Below are 22,243 nucleotides of genomic sequence, written 5' to 3'. Positions count from 1 at the left end.
GGAGCTTCCCCTTTTATACCTGAGAGTCCAGGTTAGGAGTGTCTCCCACAAGTTCGCCCCTTGTGGTCAATGTTTGCAAGGTTGTAAGGGGAGCTTGGGGTGCAGGTTCGAATCCACACTCCCCTGGGGTTCTGTACGTGCGATTTATGAGGATGGGTGAGTAACGAGGCACCAGACACAGTGGGTAAGAGTACAAAATGGCTAATGTTGTTTATTTAAATAGTATAGAGGGCATAGGAAGAGGTCATAAATAGCAGTAATGGCACAATCTTACTCAACAACACGAAAAATCTCGCAACAGGGAAGGGGAAAATAAGAGGTTAAAACATTCCACTCACACACAACCACACCTCCCACTTCCACCCTTCTTACCAATTCCGATCCTAAATTGAGTCTGTGAAGGGGTTTGGGTTATACTCACAATCCTATCAACTCCGGGGTTCTGGGGGCACTTATTGCAGCTCAGGGCTCCTCTGGGGCGGGTTTTACGTTGTTAGTCGGTTCGGTTTTCCTCCTCGATGTTGCGTTGGTTTCTTCTCTTTGCCTTTCGGTTGGCTCCTAAGCAAAAAGCTGCTGGAGTTAAGCACACCTTCCCCAGAGCGAGGGCCCTGTGAAAAGTTGATTCAACTCCCAAAAGCTGACTCCAACCTCCAACCTCTGGTTGGTTTCCTTGCTCAGCTCAGCTGTGGGAAGTCACTGCCACTGCCTGCTGGTTTTCAGTCTCGGTGGCTTCGTCTGTGGAACTGCTGCTTCTTCCTCTGGTGGAGCGAGAGCGAGAGGGAGAGAGAACTCTCTCTGGATACAAGCTGCAAGCTGCAACTCCCCAACTGCTTCCACACCCTGTTCCTATTCCTCCCGGTGGTTCTGTGGGTCTTATAACCAATTTAGTTCTGGCCTTTTCGCGCTCAAACTCAGTTGGTGGTCCATTGTGTAAGTTTGGGCGGGGAGATAGCTTTGAATATTTAATCAGAAGATGTCACAGGTACCGGTAGGTGTGAGGACAGGGGTATTGTTTCAGTGCACATTGGTGCCTCAACGTCTGCTGGTCCATTGTCCACTGTCCATATTAATTAGGTAGATGATAGTCCACATTCATTCGGGGTGAGTCATATTTTCAAACAGGGCCAGGTAGTCCCCATTGGTTGAGGATCTCCCTGCTTCAGACCCGACTCGACCCCTGATTGGCCAGTGCCTCTGCCTCGCTTGTGAGCCAGACTCAACAATGTCTGTATCTGCCCACACGTTTCCCAGCCTGCCTGATCTGAGGATTTTACTTGGCCAAAAATGTTCATTTAAAATGCATAAAATAATCCCATCTTAGTTTTCTTGTCCTTTGGGTGTTCCAATAAAATGCGGCTGTGGATTTTCGAACCTTACAGGATGTACACCTTAGGTCAGCTTATACATGGGTTACTATGATAGTTGAATACATGACATCACCTCCCTCCAAAGTCTTATTGGGATCACAGGTTGAGTCTCTCTGGTGGTTTACGCTCCCTTGTAGAGCGCCTGAGTTGGGGCTCCGGTTGTTGGGCGCTGGCCTGAGTGTCTGCTGTTTGCGGTGCCTCAGGCCTGTCCGGACTGCCCACAGTGACTGGGTTCTCCTCCACTTGGTTCCGGTGTTCGGTCACCTGTGGTGGAGTGAACTCTACATCGTGTTCTTCCTCTGCTTCTTCTATGGGGTTGCTGAACCTCCTTTTAGTTTGATCCACATGTTTGCGGCAGATTTATTCATTGGTAAGTTTAACTACCAAAACCCTATTCCCCTCTTTGGCAATCACAGTGCCTGCAAGCCATTTGAGCCCTGCAGCATAATTAAGGACAAAAACAGGGTCATTGACATCAATACATTGCGCCCTCGCATTCCTGTCATGCTAGTCACATTGTGACTGATGCCTGCTCTCAACAATTTCTTTGACAGCAGGGTGTATAAGAGATAACCTGGTTTTGAGCATCCTTTTCATTAGCAGCTCTGCGGGTGGAACCCCTGTGAGCGAGTGTGGTCTGGATCTATTGGCCAACAGGAGGCGAGATAAGTTGCTTGGTAGGGAACCCCCTTGGATTCTGAGCATCCCCTGTATGATAATCTGCACTGCTTGTTCCACCTGGCCGTTTGAGGCTGGCTTGAACGGTGCCGTTCTGACATGGTTAATTCCATTGCCTGCCATGAAGCCCTAGAATTCAGTGCTTGTGAAGCACGGGCCATTGTCGCTGACCAAGACATCCGGTAGACCATGGGCGGCGAACATTGCCCGTAGACTCTCTACCGTGGCAGAGGATGTGCTTGAATTTAAAATGGCACACTCAATCCATTTGGAGTAGGCATCTACTACAACCAAAAATATTTTTCCCATGAAAGGACCTGCGTAGACCACATGGATGCATGACCATGGCTTGGCGGGCCAGGAACAGGGGCGAAGGGGGGGCTTCCCTGGGTGCGTTGCTCAGCTGAGCACAAGTGTTGCATCGGCGAACACAAATTTCCAGGTCTGCATCTATCCCTGGCCACCAAATGTGTGACCTGGCAATTGCCTTCATCATGACTGTCATGTATTCAACCAGCATTGTAACCCATGTATAAACTGACCTAAGTTGTACACCGTGAGAACACTGACCACTAGGTGGGAGACACTCCTAACCTGGACCTTCAGGTATAAAAGGGGAAGCTCCACCTACCTTCATCACTTGAGTGCTAAGGAATAAAGGACAGGTCACAGACTGACCTCCTCTCAAGCATGGGCCTCGTGTGCATTTATACTGTGTAGTAAGGACGTATCAATGGCGACAAGAAACTGGGATTTAAACCACGCGAGCATGGTCACTAGCAGAACAGACGAGAGGTACTGTGTTAAGGAATGGTTGGGACAGAGATTCAACATTGTTAAAACAGCACACAGTTCTCCAGGCAGACAAGGGCAGTCAGGCATGCCCCAACATGTAGTCGAACCCAGAGGGGGAGTTCGGCAGAGACAATGGCAAGCTGAACAGCGATTCACGCCATTGCAAGGGACAATGCGGCCAGTAATGGGGCCATCAACACCTGTTAATGGTGCACTCAAGGACAATAACAGGGGCAGTCAGGGACGATCGACTGGCAAGGGACCTTTTATTTCAAACCGCAACTCATGCTGGAGGCGTGGAGGCATACATTCAGCCGGAGTTTGCAGAGATGAGCAAAATACCTGCAGAAATTGCAGAAATGGACACTGGGGGAAATCGCTGGAAGCTGAAGTTCAGCGAGTTCATGTGGAGCACGTATACAGTTCATACACCGGGACACCACCGATAATGATGAAAGTGCTCCTCAATGGCATCCCAGTATCAATGGAGTTAGACACGGGTGCCAGCCAGTCCCTGATGGGTATCAAACAGTTCGAAAAGTTGTGGGCATCCAAGGCCAGGAGGCCAAAATTATCGTTGATTGACGCACAGCTACGGACTTACACAAAGCAGATCATTCCGGTGCTAGGCAGCGCCACGGTAGTCGTGACCCACAAAGATTCGGAGAACAAATTGCCACTCTGGATTGTCCCAGGGGACGGTCCCGCACTACTGGGGAGGAGTTGGCTTGCTGTCATGAACTGGGGCGATGTCAATGCAATTTCCTCTGTGGAGCGAGTGTCATGCTCAAAGGTCCTGGACAAATTTGACTCATTATTTCAACCCGGCATTGGCACTTTCATGGGGGCCAAGGTAGTGATTCACATAAACCCGGACGCCAGGCCAGTACACCACAAGGCCAGAGCGGTGCCGTACGTGATGCGGGAAAAGATAGAAGGCAAATTGGACCGCCTGTTGAGGGAAGGCATCATCTCGCCAGTCGAATTCAGTGACTGGGCGAGCCCGATTGTGCCGGTGCTCAAGGCGGATGGGTCGGTCAGGATATGTGGCGATTACAAGGCCACCATCAATCGGGTGTCACTCCAAGACCAGTACCCGCTACCGAGAGCGGAGGACCTCTTTGCGACGCTATCCGGTGGCAAACTTTTTTCAAAATTGGACCTGACCTCAGCTTACATGACCCAGGAGCTGGCGAGTGAGTTGAAGAAGTTGACCACCATCACGACACACAAGGGGTTGTTTGAGGACAACAGATGTCCGTTCGGGATTCGCTCGGCCGCCGCGATCTTCCAACGAAATATGGAAAGCCTCCTCAAGTCGATTCCAGGGACGGTGGTTTTTCAGGACGACATCCTCATTACGGGTTACGATACTGAAGAACACCTCCACAACCTGGAGGAGGTGCTACGCAGACTGGACCGGGTAGGTCTGGGACTGAAAAAGGCGAAGTGCGTCTTCCTAGCTCCAGAGGTAGAATTCCTGGGGATGAGGGTAGCAGCAGACGGGATCAACCCAACTGCATCCAAGATGGAAGCGATCCAGAGAGCACCCAGACCCCGTAACACGATGGAGCTGCGTTCGTTCCTGGGGCTCCTGAACTATTTTGGTAACTTTCTTCCCAAATTGAGCACGCTGCTAGAGCCGCTACACGTGCTCCTACGCAAAGGTCACGAATGGGCCAGGAAAGGGCTTTTAATTGAGCACGCAATTTGTTATGTTCCAACAATCTGTTAACGCTATATGACATACGTAAGAAACTTGTATTAACGTGCGATGCGTCATCCTATGGTGTCGGGTGTGTGTTGCAGCATGTCAATGCCAAGGGTCAGTTACAGCCGGTAGCTTATGCCTCCAGGAGTCTGTCCCAGGCAGAAAGGGGCTACGGGATGGTAGAAAAGGAGGCGCTCGCATGTGTATATGCGGTAAAGAAAATGCACCAGTACCTATTTGGCAGGAAATTTGAGCTGGAGACAGATCACAAACCCCTAATGTCCCTTTTGGCCGACAACAAGGCCATAAATGCAAACGCATCGGCCCGCATACAGAGGTGGGCACTCACGTTAGCTGCCTATGACTACACAATTCGGCACAGACCGGGCACCGAAAACTGCACCAATGCACTCAGCAGGCTCCCACTAGCCACCACTGAGGGGGCTACCGAGCATGGTGCTGAGATGGTCATGGCTGTTGAAGCTTTCGGAAGCGAAGGCTCACCCGTGACAGCCCGTCAGATTAAAGACTGGACAAATAGAGACCCGCTATTGTCTCTAGTCAAGAAATGTGTCCTGAATGGGGACTGGGCAGCCACGTACAGGGCATGCCCTGAGAAATTTAAACCATTTCACAGGCGCAAGGATGAACTCTCGATTCAGGCCGATTGCCTACTGTGGTGAAACCGCGTAGTCATGCCCCAGATGGGCAGAGAGGTGTTCATCAGAGAACTCCACAATGGGCACCCGGGCATTGTCACGATGAAGGCAATTGCCAGGTCACACGTTTGGTGGCCAGGGATAGACGCAGATCTGGAACTTTGTGTTCGCAGGTGCAAAACGTGTGCCCAGCTGGGCCATGCGCCCAGGGAAGCCCCCCTTAGCCCCTGGCCATGGCCCGCCAAGCCTTGGTCACGCATCCATGTGGACTACGCAGGTCCTTTCATGGGGAAAATGTTTTTGGTTGTAGTAGACGCCTACTCCAAATGGATCGAGTGTGACATTTTAAATTCAAGCACATCCTCTGCCACGGGCAATGTTCGCCGCCCACGGTGTACCGGACATCTTGGTCAGCGACAATGGCCCGTGCTTCATAAGCACTGAATTCCAGGACTTCATGGCAGGCAATGGAATTAACCATGTTAGAACGGCACCGTTCAAGCCGGCCTCAAACGGCCAGGCAGAACGAGCAGTGCATATAATCAAACAGGGGATGCTCAGATTCCAAGGGGGTTCCCTACAAACCCGCTTATCACGCCTCCTGTTGGCCTATAGATCCCGACCACACTCGCTCACAGGCGTTCCACCTGCAGAGCTACTAATGAAAAGGACGCTCAAAACCCGATTATCCCTTACACACCCCACGATGAAAGAAATTGTTGAGAGCAGGTGCCAGTCACAATATCACTACCATGACAGGAATGCGAGGGCGCGATGTATTGATGTAAATGATCCTATTTTTGTCCTCAACTACGCTGCAGGGCCCAAATGGCTCGAAGGCACTGTGGTTGCCAAAGAGGGAAATAGGATTCTGGTCGTTAAACTTACCAATGGACAAATCTGCCGCAAACATGTGGATCAAACAAAAAGGAGGTTCAGCAACCCCATAGAAGAAGCAGAGGAAGAACACGATATAGAATTCACTCCACCACAGGTGACCGAACACCGGAACCAAAGGGAGGAGAGCCCAGTCACTGTGGGCAGTCCGGACAGGCCTGAGGCACTGCAAACAGCAGACACTCAGGCCAGCACCCAACAACCGGAGCCCCAACTCAGGCGCTCTACAAGCGAGCGTAAACCACCAGAGAGACTCAACCTGTGATCCCAATAAGACTTTGGGGGGGGAGGTGATGTCATGTATTCAACCAGCATTGTAACCCATGTATAAACTGACTTAAGTTGTACACCGTGAGAACACTGACCACTAGGTGGGAGACACTCCTAACCTGGACCTTCAGGTATAAAAGGGGAAGCTCCACCCACCTTCATCACTTGAGTGCTAAGGAATAAAGGACAGGTCACAGACTGACCTCCTCTCAAGCATGGGCCTCGTGTGCATTTATACTGTGTAGTAAGGACGTATCAATGACAATGCCTGAGTACTCATTGTGAAGTTCTCTGATGAACACCTCTCTGCCCATCTGGGGCATGACTACACTGTTTACCCACAGTAGGCAATCGGCCTGAATCGAGAGTTCATCCTTGCGCCCATGAAACGGTTTAAATTCCTCAGGGCATGCCCCATACGTGGCTGCCCAGTCCCCATTCAGGACACATTTCTTAACTAAAGACAATAGCGGGTCTTAATTTGTCTTGACTTTAACCTGACAGACTGTCACAGGTGAGCCTTCGCTTTCAAAAGCTTCAACAGCCATGACCATCTCAGCATCATGCTCAGTTGCCCCCTCAGTGGTGGCTAATGGGAGCCTGCTGAATGCATCGGCGCAGTTTTCAGTGCCCGGTCTGTGCCGAATTGTGTAGTCATAGGCGGCTAAAGTAAGTGCCCACCTCTGTATGCGGGCTGATGCATTCGCATTTATGGCCTTGTTGTCGGCCAAAAGGGATGTTAGGGGTTTGTGATCTGTCTCCAGCTCACATTTCCTGCCAAACCGGTACTGGTGCATTTTTTTTAATGCATATTCACATGCTAGCGCTTCCTTTTCTACCATCCCGTAGCCCCTTTCTGCCTGGGACAGACTTCTGGAGGCATAAGCTACTGGCTGTAACTGACAATTGGCATTCACATGCTGCAACACACACCCGACCCCGTAGGACAATGCATCACACGTTAAAACAAGTTTCTTACATGGGTTATATAACGTTAACAGTTTGTTGGAGCATAACAAGTTGCGTGCTTTATCAAAAACCCTTTCCTGGCTGTCCCCCCAAACCCAATCGTGACCTTTGCGTAGGAGCACATGTAGCGGCTCTAACAGCGTGCTCAATTTGGGAAGAAAGTTACCAAAATAGTTCAGGAGCCCCAGGAACGAACGGAGCTCCATCATGTTCTGGGGTCTGGGTGCTCTCTGGATCGCTTCTGTTTTGGACGCAGTAGGTCTGATCCCGTCTGCTGCTACCCTCCTCCCCAGGAATTCTACCTCTGGAGCTAAGAAGACGCACTTCGCCTTTTTCAGTCACAGCCCTAACCCGCTCTAGTCTGCGTAGCACCTCCTCCAGGTTGTGGAGGTGTTCTTCAGTATCGCGACCCGTGATGAGGATGTCGTCTTGAAAAACCACCGGCCTTGGAATCGACTTGAGGAGGTTTTCCATATTTCACTGAAAGATCGCGGCGGCCGAACGAATCCCGAATGGACATTGTTATACTCAAACAACCCCTTGTGTGTCGTGATGGTGGTCATCTTCTTCGACTCACTCGCCAGTTCCTGGATCATGTAAGCTGAGGTCAGGTCTTATTTTGAAAAAAGTTTGCCACCGGATAGCGTCGGAAAGAAGTCCTCCGCTCTCGGTAGTGGGTACTGGTCCTGGAGTGACACCCGATTGATGGTGGCCTTGTAATCGCCACATATCCTGACCGACCCATCCGCCTTGAGCAGCAGCACGATCGGGCTCGCCCAGTCTCTGAATTCGACTGGCGAGATGATGCCTTCTCTCAGCAGGCGGTCCAATTCGCATTCTATCTTTTCCCGCACGGCACTGGCCTTGTGGTGTACTGGCCTGGCGTACCGATTTATGTGAATCACTACCTTGGCCCCCATGAAAGTGCAGAGGCCGGGTTGAAATAATGAGTCAAATTTGTCCAGGATCTGTGAGCATGATACTCGCTCCACAGAAGAAATTACATTGACATCGCTCCATTTCCAGTTCATGACAGCAAGCCAACTCCTCCCCAGTAGTGCAGGACATCCCCTGGGACAATCCAGAGTGGCAACCTGTTCTCCGAATCTTTGTGGATCACGACTACCGTGGCGCTGCCTAGCACCGGAATGATCTCCTTTGTATATGTCCGTAGCTGTGCGTCAATCAGCAATAATTTTGGCCTCCTGGCCTTGGACACCCACAACCTTTCGAACTGTTTGATACTCATCAGGGACTGGCTGGCCCCCGTGTCTAGCTCCATTAATACTGGGATGCCATTGAGGAGCACTTCCATCATTATTGGTGGCGTCCTGGTATGTGAACTGTATATGTGCTCCACATGAACTCGCTGAACTTCAGCTTCCAGCGATTTCCCCCAGTATTCATTTGGCCTCGTAGCGCTAACATCGGGCCCGTCCTCCTCGTACATCAACCTGGCTGCAGGCTTCCTGCACATACGCTCAAAGTGAACGCTGACGTTGCAGTTTCTGCAGGTATATTGCTGATACCTGCAAGCTCTGGCTGGGTGTTTGCCTGCACCCCTCCAGTATGAACTGGAGGCCTCGTTGTTGGAAACAAAAGGTTCATTACCAGTCGATCATCTTTGACTGTCTCTGTAACTGTTCTTAAGCGCACCATTAACAGGTGTTGATGGCCCCATTACTGGCCACATTGTCCATTGCAATGGCCGCTCAGCTAGCCATTGTCTCTGTTGGGTTCGACTACATGCTGCGGCCTGTCCGATTGCTTTTGTCTGCCTAGAGAACTGTGTGCCGTGTTAACAATGTTGTCTCCCTGGTCGTTTGCCGCATTTGAACCAAGATTTTTGTCATACTTCATTCTGGTCTCTTCTTCCCCTGAGATAAATATCTGGGCTATCAGAGCCACCGCTTCCAAGGTCAAGTTTTTGGTCTCAATCAGTTTCCTGAAAACCCCAGCGTGCCCGATGCCCTCAATAAAAAAGTCTCGCAGCATCTCCGCTCTGCATGCATCTGTGAACTTACATAGGCTCGCCAGTCGCCGGAGATCTGCCACGAAGTCAGGAACGCTTTTCCCTTCTCGCCGCTGGTGCGTGTAAAACCAGTGTCTCGCCATGTGCATGCTGCTCGGCGGTTTAAGGTGTTCCCTGATCAACTTACTGAGCTCTTCGAACGTCTTGTCCGCCGGCTTCTCTGGCGCTAGAAGGTCCTTCATCAGAGAGTACGTTCTGGATCCACAAACCGTCAGGAGATGAGCCCTGTGTTTGTCGGCCGAATCCTGTCCCAACCATTCCTTAGTGACAAAACTTTACTGTAGTCTCTCAATAAAGTCGGCCCAATCATCACCAACACAGTACCTCTCTTCTGTGCCGCTAGTGGCCATGCTCGCGTGGTTTAAATCCCAATTTCTCGTCGCCAATGATATGTCCTTACTATACAGTATAAATGCACACGAGGCCCATACTTGAGAGAAGGTCACTCTGTGACCAGTTAACTTTATTACCAAGACCTCAAGTGATGAAGGGGTGTGGAGCTTCCCCTTTTATACCTGAGAGTCCAGGTAGGAGTGTCTCCCACAAGTTCGCCCCTTGTGGTCAATGTTCTCAAGGTGTACAACTTAGGTCAGTTTATACATGGGTTACAATGATAGTTGAATACATGACAACCTGGATAACATTCAGGCTTAGACTGATGTGGCAAATAACATTCAAGCCATACAAATGCCAGGCAATGACCATCTCCAACAAGAGAGCGTCTAACCATATCCCCTTGACATTCAACGATATTACCATCATCAAATCCACCACCTCAACATCCTGACAGTCACCATTGACCAGAAACTTAACTGGACCAGTCACATAAATACAGTAGCAACAAGATCAGGTCAGAGGCTGGGTATTTTGCAGCAAATGTCTCACTTCCTGACTCTCCACTTGCCTGGATGAGGGCAGCTCAAACAACACAAGAAGCTCGACACCAACCAGGACAAAGCAGCCTGCTTGATTGGCACCCCATCCACTGTGCAATCATCAGCAAACATCCCCATTTCTGACCTTATGATGGTCATTGATGGTTGGGCCTAGAACACTGCCCTGAGGAACTCCGAACTTCAGGAAAAATGCCAAGGACTTAGAGAGGGTGCGAAAGAGATTTACGAGATCAGTACCAAGGATGAGGAACTTCAGTTATGCGGATAGACTGGAGAAGCTGAGGTTGTTCACCTTAGAGCAGAGAAGGTTAAGAAGAGATTTGATAGTGCTCAAAATCATGAAGGGTTTTGATAGAGTAAATGAGGAGAAACGGTTTCCAGTGGCAGATGTGTCGGTAACCAGAGGACACTGATTTAAGGTGATTGGTAAAAGAACCAGAGGGACATGAGGAAACATTTTCCTTCACAGCGAATTATTGTGATGTGGATGCTTGAAAGGGCAGTGGAAGCAGATTCAATAATAACAGTCAAAAGAAATAAACTTGAAGGGAAATCTTTCACAGGGCTATGGGGAAAGAGCAGGGATGTGGGGCTAACTAGATAGCCCTACCAAAGAGCCGGCACGATGGGCCGAATGGCCTCTTTCTGTGCTGTATCATTGTATGATTCTATGAAAAAGGAGGGCAAGTAAAACACAGGACACAAAGTGCTCAGCAGCTGGTTCAAAGGGAACATTCCAAGAGAAGTGGGGCCATTCTAAGGAACAAGAGTTTTCACAAAGGAATAGCTCCCTAAAGTGCCGACATTACTGCTTTTAAAATTAGAAATAAATAAATCATTTGGTGTTCAATGAAGTGAGTTCAGCAACTCTTTCGGTTTCTCTGGAGATCTTTAGTCAGTTGTCACACGGCTCCTGTGCTGCAATTCCAGTGGGAGCCATTATTTTTTGTTGGAACCAGAACAGATTTCTCTCAACGTGCTGGCAGTGGCTGGTCCTGCTGAATGGATGCTGTGCTCACACAATGCGCAGTGCTTCTATCACAAGGCTGGGATCTGGTACCAGCACAAAGAACACAAATATGTGCTTCATCAAGTCATCAAGGCTACTGCCAGCAGCGAATAGTGTCAAAACACAGTCTGGGGAGGCTTACTTTGTCCTCCACCCACACAGTCATCGACCTCACGTCTTTGAGTGTACTTCAGCCATTGTACGCCTCCCTCGCAACCATTCGTGCTCAGGCATCTACTTGATTCCAATTGCATGCCCATCAATTCTCACGGTAGTGAGGGTTGCATAGCTTTGTCAAAGCTCTGATAGCTTTCAGGACTAAATATTACACCATCTGCGTTAGATGTTGCTGGTGGGCCCCACAGTTCTTGTTGGCCAAATGCTTCACTGCTTGTTTTGAAAACTTGAAGCTGTTGTAATGTATGCACCTGCGCCACTCACATGATGTTCACAAGACTCAATAAAACCCCAGCCAGTTGGGGTTGGGGATCCACGTGAGGCAGGTGGTTGTGAGCCTGGTGGATGAACTGGTAATGTGTAGTGTAATTGTTAAACCTTTGCTAATAAATCAACTAGTTCCTAATAGCAATGTGTTGCTATGAATTCTGAAGCAAAGAACCCATGAAGCAAATACATTACCCCTGTGGGGCCGAGAAATTGGACAAGACCTGTAAACGGGTGCTGGTATTGCAATGTGTGATTAGCCTGTGCCCACTGAGTCCGATACAGGCAGCCGCAGACTTTGTGCTGACTGCTAATTAAAATGATTGCAGCATTAAGGAAGTGCTAAAGATGCTGTTCAGTGGCTTGGTGCCTCAGCAGCGGGCTCAGGCTCGTGAGAGGCTCTAATCCACAATAGTAAATGGGAGCCTGCACCTCTGAAAAGGGAGGTACATTCCGGTTTCAACCGGCGGTGGGAGTGGTGGTGGAAACAGACTGAGGAGCAAGAAATCTGAGTGATGGTGCAACAGGGCAGAGAGAGTGCCGCCAGGTTTTAATAGCAGCACTGGAGGCCTTGATACAGGAGGTGGACGGGAGAAGAGAGGTCCTCTGTCCACAGGGGGTCAAGAGGTCCAGCAGACAAACTCTGAGACAGCATTGGGACCAGACAGCCATCGCGGTCAATGCGAGCTGGATGTAGTGGTTCAAGAAGTTTAATGACCTCACACGCGTAGTCAACGTCAGAGAATTCACCTGCAAATGCCATATTCCACCAACTGCACCAGTAGCATCATACACTGTTCAATTCACTGCAGCCCACTCGAGTATCGTCCCCGAGAGCATGCAGAAAACAAGCGCAGGCAGCAGAATGAGCGTGCAGCAAACCAAACTCCACACCCATCCGTTCCTCCAGTGACTGTCAGTCCCACCTCTGACAGAGACTGCAATTCCCGCATCAGGTTAGATGCAGGAAGAATGTTCCCGATGTTGGGGAAGTCCAGAACCAGGGATCACAGTCTCAGGATAAGGGGTAAGCCATTTAGGACCGAGATCAGGTCAAATTTTTTCACTCAGAAAATTGTGAACTTGTGGAATTCTTCACCACAGAAAGTTGTTGAGGCCAGTTCGTTAGATATATTCAAAAGGGAGTTAGATGTGGCCCTTACATCTAAAGGGATCAGGAGGTATGGAGAGAAAGCAGGAATGGCTACAGTGGGCACGCAAGTGCAGTAGCTCCAGGCGCCCGAAACTGTGTGGGAGGGGCCCGAAGCACGCAGCCCCTAGCCCTGGCCGAATGGCCTCACTGGGGCTGCGTGAATAAGGCTCCTCCCACGGCCAGCTCCTGCTTTCCCCCCCCACCCCCGGACCGGACCCGACCCGACCCGTCTGTCGCTGCCGCTCCTGCTTCCCTCCCGCCCCCCGACCCGACCCGATCCGACCCGTCTGTCGCTGCCGCTCCTGCTTCCCCCCCGCCCCCCCGACCCGACCCGACCCGACCCGACCCGTCTGTCGCTCCCGCTCCTGCTCCACCCCCGACCCGACCCGACCCGACCCGTCTGTCGCTCCCGCTCCTGCTCCCCCCCCGACCCCCCGACCCGACCCGACCCGTCTGTCGCTCCCGCTCCTGCTCCCCCCCCGACCCCCCGACCCGACCCGACCCGTCTGTCGCTGCCGCTCCTGCTCCCCCCCGACCCCCGACCCGACCCGACCCGTCTGTCGCTGCCGCTCCTGCTCCCCCCCGACCCCCGACCCGACCCGACCCGTCTGTCGCTGCCGCTCCTGCTCCCCCCCGCCCCCCCGACCCGACCCGACCCGACCCGTCTGTCGCTGCCGCTCCTGCTCCCCCCCCGGCCCCCGACCCGACCCGACCCGTCTGTCGCTGCCGCTCCTGCTTCCCCCCCGCCCCCGACCCGACCCGACCCGTCTGTCGCTGCCGCTCCTGCTTCCCCCCCGCCCCCCGCCCCCCGACCCGACCCGACCCGACCCGACCCGACTGTCGCTGCCGCTCCTGCTTCCCCCCCGCCCCCCGACCCGACCCGTCTGTCGCTGCCGCTCCTGCTCCCCCCCGACCCCCGACCCGACCCGACCCGACCCGACCCGTCTGTCGCTGCCGCTCCTGCTTCCCCCCCGCCCCCGACCCGACCCGACCCGTCTGTCGCTGCCGCTCCTGCTTCCCCCCCGCCCCCCGCCCCCCGACCCGACCCGACCCGACCCGACTGTCGCTGCCGCTCCTGCTTCCCCCCCGCCCCCCGACCCGACCCGACCCGTCTGTCGCTGCCGCTCCTGCTCCCCCCCGACCCGACCCGACCCGACCCGTCTGTCGCTGCCGCTCCTGCTCCCCCCCGACCCGACCCGACCCGACCCGACCCGTCTGTCGCTGCCGCTCCTGCTTCCCCCACGCCCCCCGACCGGACCCGACCCGACCCGACCCGACTGTCGCTGCCGCTCCTGCTTCCCCCCCGCCCCCCGACCGGACCCGACCCGACCCGACCCGTCTGTCGCTGCCGCTCCTGCTCCCCCCCGACCCGACCCGACCCGACCCGACCCGTCTGTCGCTGCCGCTCCTGCTTCCCCCCCGCCCCCCGACCGGACCCGACCCGACCCGACCCGTCTGTCGCTGCCGCTCCTGCTTCCCCCCCGCCCCCCGACCGGACCCGACCCGACCCGACCCGTCTGTCGCTGCCGCTCCTGCTCCCCCCCGACCCGACCCGACCCGACCCGACCCGACCCGTCTGTCGCTGCCGCTCCTGCTTCCCCCCCGCCCCCCGACCGGACCCGACCCGACCCGACCCGTCTGTCGCTGCCGCTCCTGCTTCCCCCCCGACCCCCGACCCGACCCGACCCGACCCGTCTGTCGCTGCCGCTCCTGCTTCCCCCCCGACCCCCGACCCGACCCGACCCGACCCGACTGTCGCTGCCGCTCCTGCTTCCCCCCCGCCCCCCGACCCGACCCGACCCGACCCGTCTGTCGCTGCCGCTCCTGCTCCCCCCCGCCCCCCCGACCCGACCCGACTGTCGCTGCCGCTCCTGCTTCCCCCCCGCCCCCCGACCCGACCCGACCCGACCCGTCTGTCGCTGCCGCTCCTGCTCCCCCCCGACCCCCCGACCCGACCCGACCCGACCCGTCTGCGTCTGCCGCTCCCGCTCCCACCCGACTCGACCCGACTCTACCCCCGCTCCCGCCCAGGACTGGATCCGACCTGACCTCCCCCTCCCCAACCTGACCTCCCTCCCTCCCTCCCTCCCTCCCTCCCTCCCTCCCTCTCTCTCTCTCTCTCTCTCTCCCTCCATCCCCCCCCCCCGCCCCCTCCCCCCCGCCAACCCGAACCGAACCTCTCTCCCCGACCCGACCCAACGCCACCTACCTCTGGTGCTGGGGACGGGCCCTGCCCGTTCAGCCTTCGGTCCCGACAGTTAACCGCTTCCTAAAGGCCTGCCTGAAGAACTTTCACACAGGTAGGAACATGGTTTATTTAATCTTTTCTTTGCTTATAAATTTTTATTCAGGTTGGATTTATTTGTATAATATTTGTATAAGTATAACTAAGGATTTATTGTAGAATTTAATGACTTCCCTTCCCCCCCCTCCCTCCCTCGTTCCCTATGCCTAATTTGTAACCTGCGCCTGATTGTTTAATGTGTAGAACAGGTTTTTTCAGTTCTACAAAAATCTTCACTTGCTCCATTCTAAGTTAGTTTGGAGTACGTTTTCACTGTGGAAATTTTGAAATCAGGCGTCAGTGGCTGGACACGCCCCCTTTTGAAGAAAAAATTCTGTTCCAAAGTGGAACTGTTCTAACTGACTAGAACTGCAGAAAATAAAATGTGGACAATTGCGATTTCTAAGATAGTCCGTTCTCCAACAGTTGCTCCTAAAAATCAGGCGCAAATCATGTGGAAACTTGGGCCCATAGAAACATAGAAACATAGAAAATAGGTGCAGGAGTAGGCCATTCGGCCCTTCGAGCCTACATCACCATTCAATAAGACCATGGCTGATCATTCCCTCAGTACCCCTTTCCTGCTTTCTCTCCATACCCCTTGATCCCTTTAGCTGTAAGGGCCATATGTAACTCCCTCTTGAATATATCCAATGAACTGGCATCAACAACTCAAGAGAATTCCACAAGTTAACAACTTTCTGAGTGAAGAAGTTTCTCATCTTCTCAGTCCTAAATGATCTACCCCTTATCCGAAGACTGTGTCCCCTCATTCTGGACTGCCACAACATTGGGAACATTCTTCCCGCATCAAACCTGTCCAGTCCCGTCAGAATCTTATACGTTTCTATGAGATCCCCTCTCATCCTTCTAAACTCCAGTATATAAAGGCCCAGTTGATCTAGTCTCTCCTCATATGTCAGTCCGGCCATCCCGGGAATCAGTCTGGTGAACCTTCGCTGCACTCCCTCAACAGCAAGAATGTCCTTCCTCAGATTAGGAGACCAAAATTGAACACAATATTCCAGGTGAGGCCTCACCAAGGCCCTGTACAACTGCAGTAAGACCTCCCTGCTCCTATACTCAAATCCCCTAGCTATGAAGGCCAACATACCATTTGCCTTCTTTACCACCTGCTGCACCTGTATGCCAACTTTCAATGACTGATGAACCATAACACTCAGGTCTCGTTGCACCACCCCTTTTCTTAATCTGCCACATAGAAACATAGAAACATAGAAAATAGGCCCTTCGAGCCTGCACCGCCATTCAATGAGTACATGGCTGAACATGCAACTTCAGTACCCCATTCCTGCTTTCTCGCCATACCCCTTGATCCCCTTTGTAGTAAGGACGACATCTAACTCCTTTTTGAATACATTTAGTGAATCGGCCTCAACAACTTTCTGTGGTAGAGAATTCCTTGGGTTCACCACTCTCTGGGTGAAGAAGTTTCTCCTCATCTCGGTCCTAAATGGCTTACCCCTTATCCTTAGACTGTGACCCCTAGTTCTGGACTTCCCCAACATTGGGAACATTCTTCCTGCATCTAACCTGTCTAAACCCATCAGAATTTTAAACGTTTCTATGAGATCCCCTCTCATTCTTCTGAACTCCAGTGAATACAAGCCCAGTTGATCCAGTCTTTCTTGATATGTCAGTCCCGCCATCCCGGGAATCAGTCTGGTGAACCTTCACTGCACTCCCTCAATAGCAAGAATGTTCTTCCTCAAGTTAGGAGACCAAAACTGTACACAATACTCCAGGTGTGGCCTGTAGTAACACCTCCCTGCCCCTGTACTCAAATCCCCTCGCTATGAAGGCCAACATGCCATTTGCTTTCTTAGCCGCCTGCTGTACCTACATGCCAACCTTCAATGACTGATGTACCATGACACCCAGGTCTCGTTGCACCTCCCCTTTTCCTAATCTGTCACCATTCAGATAATAGTCTGTCTCTCTGTTTTTACCACCAAAGTGGATAACCTCACATTTATCCACATTATACTTCATCTGCCATGCATTTTCCCACTCAACTAATCTATCCAAGTCACTCTGCAACCTCCTAGCATCCTCCTCGCAGCTCACACTGCCACCCAACTTAGTGTCATCCGCAAATTTGGAGATACTACATTTAATCCCCTCGTCTAAATCATTAATGTACAATGTAAACAGCTGGGGCCCCAGCACAGAACCTTGTGGTACCCCACTAGTCACTGCCTGCCATTCTGAAAAGTACCCATTTACTCCTACTCTTTGCTTCCTGTCTGCCAACCAGTTCTCAATCCACGTCAGCACACTACCCCCAATCCCATGTGCTTTAACTTTGCACATTAATCTCTTGTGTGGGACCATGTCGAAAGCCTTCTGAAAGTCCAAATACACCACATCAACTGGTTCTCCCTTGTCCACTCTACTGGAAACATCCTCAAAAAATTCCAGAAGATTTGTCAAGCATGATTTCCCTTTCACAAATCCATGCTGACTTGGACCTATCATGTCACCTCTTTCCAAATGCGCTGCTATGACATCCTTAATAATTGATTCCATCATTTTACCCACTACCGATGTCAAGCTGACCGGTCTATAATTCCCTGTTTTCTCTCTTCATCCTTTTTTAAAAAATGGGGTTACATTGGCTACCTCCACTCCATAGGAACTGATCCAAAGTCTGTGGAATGTTGGAAAATGACCATTCAGATAATATTCTGTCTTCGCGTTTTTGCCCCCAAAGTAGATAACCTCACATTTATCCACATTATACTGCATCTGCCATGCTTTTGCCCACTCACCTAACCTGTCTAAGTCACCCTGCAGCTCACACTGCCATTCAGTTTAGTGTCATCTGCAAACTTGGAGATATTACACTCAATTCCTTCATCTAAATCATTAATGTATATTGTAAAGAGCTGGGGTCCCAGCACTGAGCCCTGCGGCACTCCACTAGTCACTGCCTGCCATTCTGAAAAAGATCCGTTTATCACGACTCTCTGCTTCCTGTCTGCCAACCAGTTCTCTATCCACGTCAGTATATTACCCCCAATACCGTGTGCTTTGATTTTGCACACCAATCTCTTGTGTGGGACCTTGTCAAAAGCCTTTTGAAAGTCCAAATACACCACAACAACTGGTTCTCCCTTGTCGACTCTACTAGTTACATCCTCAAAAAATTCCAGAAGATTTGACAAGCATGAATCATAAATCCATGCTGACTTGGACCGATCCTGTCACTGCTTTCCAAATGCGCTGCTATTTCATCCTTAATAATTGATTCTAACATTTTCCCCACTACTGATGTCAGGCTAACCGGTCTATAATTACCCACTTTCTCTCTCCCTCCCTTTTTAAAATGTGGTGTTACATTAGCTACATTCCACAGGAACTGATCCCGAGTCGATGGACTATTGGAAAATGATCACCAATGCATCCACTATTTCTAGGGCCACTTCCTTAAGTACTCTGGGATGCAGACTATCAGGCCCCGGGGATCTATCGGCCTTCAATCCCATCAATTTCCCTAACACAATTTCCTGCCTAATAAGGATATCCTTCAGTTCCTCCTTCTCACTAGACCCTCGGTCCCCTAGTACTTCCGGAAGGTTATTTGTGTCTTCCTTCGTGAAGACAGAACCAAAGTATTTGTTCAATTGGTCTGCCATTTCTTTGTTCCCCATTATAAATTCATCTGAATCCGACTGCAAGGGACCTACGTTTGTCTTCACTAATCTTTTTCTCTTCACATATCTAGAGAAGCTTTTACAGTCAGTTTTTATGTTCTCAGCAAGCTTCTTCTCGTACTCTATTTTCCCCCTGTTAATTAAACCCTTTGTCCTCCTCTGCTGAATTCTAAATTTCTCCCAGTCCTCAGGTTTGCTGCTTTTTCTGGCCAATTTATATGCCTCTTCCTTGGATTTAACACTATCCTTAATTTCCCTTGTTAGCCACGGTTGAGCCACCTTCCCCATTTTATTTTTACTCCAGACAGGGATGTACATCCATGTGATCTTTAAATGTTTGCCATTGCCTATCCACCATCAACTCTTTAAGTATCATTTGCCAGTCTACTCTCACCAATTCATACCTCAAACCATCGAAGTTATCTTTCCTTAAGTTCAGGACCCTAGTTTCTGAATTAACTGTGTCACGCTCCATCCTAATAAAGAATTCTACGATGTTATGGTCACTCTTCCCCAAGGGGTCTCGCACAACAAGATTGCTAATTAGTCCTTTCTCATTACATATCACCCAGTCTAGGATGGCCAGCTCCCTGGTTGGTTCCTCGACATATTGGTCTAGAAAACAATCCCTAATACACTCCAGGAAATCCTCCTCCACTGCATTGCTACCATTTTGCTTAGCCCAATCAATATGTAGATTAAAGTCACCCATGATAACTGCTGTACCTTTATTGCATGCATCCCTCATTTCTTGTTTGATGCTGTCCCCAACCTTACTACTACTGTTTGATGGTCTGTACACAACTCCCACTCGCGTTTTCTGCCCCTTGGTATTCCGCAGCTCCACCCATACCGATTCTACATCATCCAAGCTAATGTTCTTCGTTACTGTTGCATTAATTTCCTCTTTAACCAGCAATGCTACCCCACCTCCTTTTCCTTTCTGTCTATCCTTCCTAAATGTTAAATACCCCTGGATGTTGAGTTCCCAGCCTTGGTCACCCTGGAGCCATGTCTCTGTGATGCCAATTACATCATACCCGTTAACTGCTATCTGCGCAGTTAATTCATCCACCTTATTCCGAATATTCCTTGCATTGAGGCACAGAGCCTTCAGGCTTGTCTTTCTAACACACTTTGCCCTTTTGGAATTTTGCTGTAATGTGACCCTTTTTGCTTTTTGCCTTAAGTTTTTCTGCCCTCCACTTTTACTTTTCTTCTTTCTATCTTTTGCTTCTGCCCCCATTCTACTTCCCTCTGTCTCCCTGCATAGGTTTCCATCCCCCTGCCATATTAGTTTAACTCCTCCCCAACAGCACTAGCAAACACTCCCCCTAGGACATTGGTTCTGGTCTTGACCAGGTGCAGACTGTCCGGTTTGTACTGGTCCACTTCCCCCAGAACCGGTTCCAATGTCCCAGGAATTTTAATCCCTCCCTTCTGCACCACTCCTCAAGCCACGTATTCATCTGAGCTCTCTTGCGATTCCTACTCTGACTAGCACGTGGCACTGGTAGCAATCCTGAGATTACTACTTTTGAGGTCCTATTTTTTAATTTAGCTCCTAGCTGCATAAATTCGCCTTGTAGGGCCTCATCCCTTTTTTTTACCTATATCGTTGGTACCTATATGCACCACCTCAACTGGCTGTTCACCCTCCCTTTTCAGAATGCCCTGCAACTGCTCTGAGACATTCTTGACCCTTGCACCAGGCAGGCAAAATAACATCCTGGAGTCTCGGTTGCTGCCACAGAAACATCTATCTATTCCCCTTACAATCACCTTTCACCATAGCTCTCCCACTCTTTTTCCTGCCCTCCTGTGTAGCAGAGCCACCCACGGTGCCATGAACTTGGCTGCTGCTGCCCTCCCCTGGTGATTTATCCCCCTCAACAGTACCCAAAGCGGTGTATCTGTTTTACAGGGAGATGACCACAGGGGACCCCTGCACTCCCTTCCTTGCACTGCTCTTCCTGCTGGTCACCCATTCCCTATCTGGCTGTGTACCCTTTTCCTGTGGTAAGACCAACTCACTAAACGTGCTATTCACGTCATTCACAGCATTGTGCATGCTCCAGGGTGAATCCACCTGCAGCTCCAGTGCCGCAATGCGGTCCATCAGGAGCTGCAGCAGGATATACTTCCCGCACACGTAGTTGTCAGGGACACTGGAAGTGTTCCTGACTTCCCACATAGTACAGGAGAAGCATAACAGGTGTCCGAGCTGTCCTGCTATGACTTAACCCCTAGATAAACTTAATTTGGCAACAACAAGGCTAAAAGGTTACTTACTGATAAAGAATAGAAAAATAAAAACTGCTTACCAATCACCAGCCAATCACTTATTCAACCAGGGCTGCCAAATCGGCCAAGCACAGTGAACCACATTCCTTGACACACTCCCCTCTCTTTTGCAGGATAAGGTGGTGAACGACAGGAGGCAGCAGCAGCTACCTGGCAGCGGACAGGCGCGCCTCCAATCCTCCCCCCCCACACTCGAGGAGACGCTGCTCACCATCATTGTAGTGGCTGTGACTGAGGCCATGGCCAGCGAGGGCACTGAAAGCATGAAGATAACGGTATGCTCATCCCTAATCCACCTTCTCACCTCCCAGTTACCCCTCATCCCACCATCTGTTCTGACTTACAAGCTGCACATGGTGTAAGCATGCACCTCCATGCTTCCCCCCATGCCTCCCCCCCCCATCGTCCCCTCCCCCTCACACAGCCCTACCATTGTGCCTTCCTCATTTCAGAGAAATCCAACCTGGGAGCCAGTGGTGCAAGAGGAAGAGGGAGAGGAAAGTGATGGTGAAGAAGAAACAGCGTCACTCCATCTGCCAGTCGCAGCCACCAGCTCAGATACTGGCACTGTGTGGACTTTAGAGGGTCGTTCAGAGCTGGGATCTGCAACTGGTGAGTCACTGGGCACATGGGCTGCAACCAGGGCAGGGGGAAAGGGTAGCACAGGTGCCAGCTCCCAGGAGAGGGAGGTCACACCACAGGTTCTGCTGCACAGGACTCAGATGGGGACTTCGATGGGGAGGCCCACAGAAGAACGCTGATGGATATACACAAATGAAGTGCTTGGTGCATTGGCAGGCTGGAGAAAGCCTGCATCCAATGTCAAAAATTTGAAGGAGTCCGGCACTAACCTTGCACAGGCAGGGCTTTGCGCAGAGCTTGGAGCCCAACCTGTCCAGCGTGGTAGGGGTGGGCAGATCTACCAGCGCACTTGTGGACAACCATGATGCAGTGTCTGATGGCCAATGTCTCAGCTTCCATTGCAGCACAAGCAGCAGCCACCCAACATCTGAGCAACCAAAGACTGCTGTCATCGTGGCTGGGTTCACCAGTGTGGAAAGGGGCTTGCAAGGAGTCACAGCAGTCCAGCAATCTGTC

Source organism: Pristiophorus japonicus, chromosome 13 (genome assembly GCF_044704955.1).
Source record: "Pristiophorus japonicus isolate sPriJap1 chromosome 13, sPriJap1.hap1, whole genome shotgun sequence".
Taxonomy (NCBI): Eukaryota; Metazoa; Chordata; class Chondrichthyes; family Pristiophoridae; genus Pristiophorus; species Pristiophorus japonicus.
The sequence above is the reverse complement of the archived record's forward strand: the minus strand, read 5'-3'. Positions refer to the sequence as shown.